Source organism: Dendrobium catenatum, unplaced genomic scaffold (assembly GCF_001605985.2).
Source record: "Dendrobium catenatum unplaced genomic scaffold, ASM160598v2 fragScaff_scaffold_747, whole genome shotgun sequence".
Classification (NCBI taxonomy): Eukaryota; Viridiplantae; Streptophyta; class Magnoliopsida; order Asparagales; family Orchidaceae; genus Dendrobium; species Dendrobium catenatum.
In genome coordinates this window covers 842,911-849,062 of record NW_021319209.1, presented here as the reverse complement: position 1 = coordinate 849,062, position 6,152 = coordinate 842,911, and positions in this window count along the sequence as shown.

Below are 6,152 nucleotides of genomic sequence, written 5' to 3'. Positions count from 1 at the left end.
CTCTCTCTCTCTCTCTCTCTCTCTCTCTCTCTCTCTCTCTCCTCTAGGCTTTCTCAAGTAAAGACAGCTGCAAAATATTGTTCAAAACATTGAACAATAGCTCTTAAGTATAAGAGCTTCAAAATAGCTCATTAATTGCAAGTGGCAGGCATTATCATCCAAGATAATAGGTATATCATTTTGTACGCTCAGTGTAATTTGAGCTTAATCAGCCAGGACGATCTGGGATTAATAGAAGAAAGGTGTTCCTATCATCCAGGATAATAATATATCATCTTGTACGATTAGTTCAAATCACAGACTATCGGCCAGACAATCGCACTGAAAAGAGTTCCGGATGACTCCAAAATAGCTTGATCATCCGGGCCGATCTCACGATCGTCCTGAACGATTAGTTCAAATCAGAGAGAAATTGTTCAGAGTATTGTATGGAATTTGATCTAGCCGATCCTGATCGTCCAGACCATTTCCTGGAATTTGAGCTGTCCGGTAACGATCGTCCAGGAGTAACTAAGGTTTTTTGAACTGGTCATCCCGACCGATATTACGATCCTCCAGGACGATGTGATCATATCAATCATCCTTAATTTCTTTTCTTGATTGCTAGATTAATTTAGGCATAATTATATCAAATCGTCCAGGATGATACAAGATCGTCCTGGCCGATTTCCAAAAATAAAGAATGCCTAAATAGATCATGGCAGCTGATCCTTTCAATTTTAAGCCTATTGTCGTGGCTGATACAAGTATCATCCAGGCCAATCGGTTAATGACGGCTGCCTTAACAAGATGTCCTGATTTGGATTATTTTTTTAACCCAATCATCCAGGACGGTAATAATATCGTCCGGAACGATGTGAGTAAAAACAAAAATTCTAAGTCAGATAGAAAAATCACTCAAGTATGTGTGTAAGGTTTCTTAGCATCAGAACAATTCAAAGATTACAGTTGTCTCAAGAAAGGGAAGAAGAAAATTACAGACTAACTCAGACCTACTCTACCCAATCTTGAGCTGGTTCCGAACGCCGTCCGATCTTGTGATCCTGAAATGTTAGTAGCTAAGACAGTCATAGAGAAACAAGAGTGTTTGCTAACATCAAAATCATAATACATGAAAAGATGGTTTGCAATAATCTCCCCCTTTTTTATGATGGTAAACACTTTGACGATCAATACAAAAAATATGAAAAGCTTTCAAATTTTAGAAAAGTACAAGTACAACCATATAACTCCCCCTTTTGACATCTAATAATGGAGAAGGAAACTAAGAAAAAACTAAAGCAACTAAAAAACTAAAAGAAAAACACAATGCAGAGAAAATAAACTATAGAAAATAGAAACTAAAACAGGAGAAATGAGGGATCCTGATCATCAGACGGAGGTGGTGGTGGTAGTTGCTGAAAGTAATAAGAGAGCGAAGGAAACTGTGCCCCAAACCAGGCCATGTCCTGGTCGAGCTGCTGCTGGTGGGCCACATCCTCATCGTGCTGCTGCTGCTGGTGAGCTATGAAAGTATAGAACTGGGCCTCCAACTGATCAAATCTCTCCACCAACTAATCCAGCTATGAGTGCTGGCGGAGAGGAACAAGTTCAGAAATGGGAGAGGGAGCCTCCTCCTCCTCAGCCCCTTGAGTTTCCCCATCTCCTGGGTGGAGACGAGTACTGTGAAGGACATTGAAGGAACTATTTGAGTAGCAGGGAGGCTTAAGGTCGGGACGAGCAGGATATTGAAGTTGGTATTTAGTTTCAAGAACATAAGCTACGAGTGGTCCTAAAGCAAGGTTGGGTTTTCTCTTAGGACCTGGATCATGGATTATTGTTAAATGATTAATGTATCAAAAGATCCGATCAGTAGCATTAAACTCTCTATGGGCCAAGATGTAAAAGGTAGTAAGTGAAAGAAGTGGAGTGATGTGGACTCGGTCCTCGGCTTTTGGAATAATGGAAGTGCGAAGGACAAGTTGGATTGTCCTAGCATCTTTGAGTAAAGAGCTAGTCTCTCTAACAAGAAATGGAATATTGGTGTGGTGAAGAAAGTGATTTGTAGAGGGATAATTATAGTCTGGATTAGAGACAATGGTATGCAGCTTATCCCCAGTGGTGGATAGCTGCAATAGTTCAGCACAGTCCTGATATGTGATCTCGACAGGGCGTTGATTCACATAGGAAGTGAGGACAGCGTAGGAAGGATTCATGCGGAGGTTTGCAAAAAATTCAAGTAGAAGTTCAGATGAAAAGGGAACAGCGAGGGTAAGAATAAGGTACAGAGAAGTGTGAGTGAAGAGGTCTAATATTGGATATGAGAGGTGGACAGAATTGATTGTTCTGGAGAGAGTGATCCTGCATTCTTTGTAACGATGGTAGGTAGCCTGAACTTATGCCTCCCTGAATCGAGGGTCCAGTGTGGCCCTCGAGGAGCTTCCAGAGGTTTGTCGAACGTGCTTTCCTCCAGCCCTAAGCAAGGAACATCAAGCAAACAGAGAGTAGAAAGCAAAGGGGAAGGAGGTGTGAAGAAAAATGGCTGAAATCTGGATGAATTTAAAGAGTCGGGCGTATCATCCAAGATGATTATAGAATCATCCAGGACGATCAGGTTCAATAATTACGTACAGGCCGATTGTTGAAAAATGCGGTCCAATCATCCGGGCTGATCAGATATCGACCGGGACGATTATACACATACGATCGTACCGAGGAGTCAAGCCGGACGACCGTTGAAAAAGCAGATCATCCAGGCCAATTAGGTGGATCGTCCAGGATGATGCTCAATAATGAATCATACCAGTCAAATTTAAAAAATTTTAAATCATGGTCCACGTATATCATCCAGGATGAACATTGGATCGTCCAGGATGATTGTCAAGAAAATGGATCATTCTGGGACTTTTTAAAGATTTTAAACATACTGTCATGTGGATCGTCCAGGAGGATCAGGTATATCGGCTAAGATGATTTTTATAAATGCATCGGCCAGGAAGAGAGGTTCTCGGCCAAGACGAACAAGATGATTGTAGCAGATGACGATCATATCATCCAAGACGATATGAGATCGTCCGAGACGATGAGTTCAGCAAAGTCAGAAAAGTCCAGTAGATGGATTTTTATGAGAGATTATCACATCGTCCAAGACAATAGGAATATCGGCCAGGATGATGTGACATAATTGAAAGTTTAAAGAAAAGATGGAAATGATCAGAGAAGTCCCAAAAATAATAAAATCAACTAAGAACAATAATTCTAAAACATGAAAAAGGCATAAAAAATAAAATAAAGCAAATAAACATCTTTTTATTTATTTTAAATAGCAAGTCATGCATATGACAAGTGCTCCAAATAATTAAATTTTAAAGATTTATAAGATCAATGAGTTAACAAAGTCAAAATCTAAAAATAGTAGCGTATCCGATCCTGTTAACCCTAGCTCGGGCTTCTTTTAGGGCAAAAATTATCTTTTGAAAACAAAAGACCTAACTCAGAATAAACTAATTGGAAAGAAAGAAGATTTGTTCAAAACCTGCTCCAATGATATAGAATAATATAGCGAAGCAATTTGTCTCATTCATGGTATTTGAAATCAAGCCTTCAAAAATATCAAGTAACCAATGAATTCTTCTAAAATTTTAAAAGTTTGAAAGAGGGGTAAGATTATCTTATATGAGCTCATTTTATGCCTCTTGTCAATTTGAATGGTTCTCTTTGCACATCTTTTTATTTTTGATACACTTTTGTGTATATAAATTTTTTAATTTGGCATCATTGCGTATTTTTTTGTTTTTGGCATCATTGGCCTTTTATTTTTTGTTCTTGCAAGCTAGATCCCTTTTTCAACAACTATTAAAAATATAATTAGTTGTGAGTAGATCTTCCATATATTAGAGAAGAAAAACTCACTCTCTAATATAAGGAAGAATAGACCACAAAGCAGACTTTAGCAATTATATGATAAGTGCAATGACAAGATTTCATTTAAGTTGAAAGATATATAAAAGCTTTGAATATTATAAATATAATGTAGATTACTATAGAAAGGTTGAAAAGATCTTGATTTTAAAAACCAATTGTTAATATGAGATAGACTTTTATTTAGAGAAGAAAATTATACCACTAAAAGAGGTTAGAGGGAGGGAAACCATCAACGATGTTTCTCCCTTTAATCGATTTAGAGATGTTAATCATTGGCTATAAATCTCTAAAATTTAAGAACTAGAAAAAATCATCATAAAGACAAAGAAACCCGAAGTAAAAATAACTAAAACAAACAAAAAAAAAGCTAGCACAAAGACAAAAAAGATGCAAATCAAGAATTTATTAAGCAGTAAGTTTAAGAAATTATGTGCTGCGAGCCTCCGTTTGTTCAAGTATTATATGCTTCTCATGAGGTCTTTATTGAGAGCAAATCCTACAAAAATCAACAACCGTCAGATTTAGGAACCCAAATAGGTTTAGGTCCCTTCTTATAAAAAGTAGAGTGCAATGTATGTGTGATATGCTGTGAATCATGCAATTTAGGTTTCCACACCCAATATCTAATACGATGAACAGTGCAAGTGTGTGAGATGTGTCATAGCATGCCACATGAAAAACATTTAATACTAGGAAAGGGATTTCTTAAATGGTTAGGGTTATAATGCCTCTTCCTAGGTCTTGGCTTTAGTTCAAAAGTGGGTGTCATCCAATTTCTCTTAATTATTTCCAATTCATTTTTAAACCTCGAGTTAGTACTTTCTAAAGTAGCATTCTTAATCCTCAAATTTTGCTCCATCTCTTTAGATTTCTTAAAATCAGATTCAAGTGAGGTGTGTGAAGCTTTTAATTAATCATGCTCATCAATCAACTCCAAATGCTTTTTATTTAATTCATCAAATTCATCAAGTAAAGTCATGTGATTTGAATCAATCGTTGAATGTTCTTTGAGACAATTGATCATAGGTTGGTTTACATACCTCTTATTCTTCACATTGATCAAGATGATCTTCTGCCATTAAGCATAAGTTTGTTGTTTCTTCCTCAGGTTCAGTTTCAGATGAATCAGAAGCAGATTCTGCCCAGAACGCCTTTTGAAATCTCTTATCCTTCGTGAACTTAGGTTTCTCCTTACTCTTTTCTTTGCTAGAGTGATCCTATAAAGTAGGATAATCATCTATGACATGTCCATGCTTCCTGCATTCAAAATAAACAACATCAGAAGATCCTTTAGAATGTTTGTTATCCTTACCTTTTCTCTAATTTTGATGATGCTAGTGACTCTACCATAGAAAGCTTTTGAATTGCCTTGTGATTAAGGAATTGCCATCGCTTTCAGACCCGGAAGAATCAGAGTCTGTTTTGTTGGCCTTTAATGCCATAGTTTTCTCCTTCTTTTTCTCACCTGCATCAAGATTTCTTTTATTCACCCCTTGCTCGAAAGCAATGAGTGAGCCAAGTAAGTTATCAATTGAATAGGTATCCAAATCTTTAGATTCAGTGATTGCAGTGATTTTAGCATCAAAAGAGGAAGCAAGCATCTCAAAATTTTGTTCACTTTTTCATAGTTTGAAAGTTCTATTCCTAAGGCATGCAAAGAAGTTATAATTTGAGTAAACCTTGTATACATATAAGAAATTAATTCAGAAGGTTTCATACAAAAAAGTTCATAATCATGCAAGTGAATATTCAAACAAGATCGCTTAACTTCATTGGTTCCTTTATAAGTAATGCACAACTTATCCCAAATCTCCTTACAAGTAGAGCAAGTAGAAACACGCATGTAATCTTCATATTTTAAAGCACAGAAAAAATAGTTTAAACATTTCGCATTGAATTAAGCTAAATCGCTTTCATAAAAAATCTATTCAGTAAAAGACACTTTAGTTTTAATTCTATTATGTTCACCAGAAGGTGGACAATATCCTTCTTTAATAAGCATCCACATATGATAACCGGTTGATTGTAAAAAAGTAGACGTGCGAGTTTTCCAAAAATTAAAAGGTAGATTGTCAAACAAGGGTGGTCGAGTAATAGAATATCCTTCCGTTGTATTACGATTTCCAAAGTTAGCCATGGATCAAAATTCAAAAAGTTTTTAAACATAGTTTTTATAAATCCTGCTCTGATACTACTTGAAAGTTCGTTAGGAATGTTAGGCCCTTATGAACTAGCCCAAGGCTAACCAA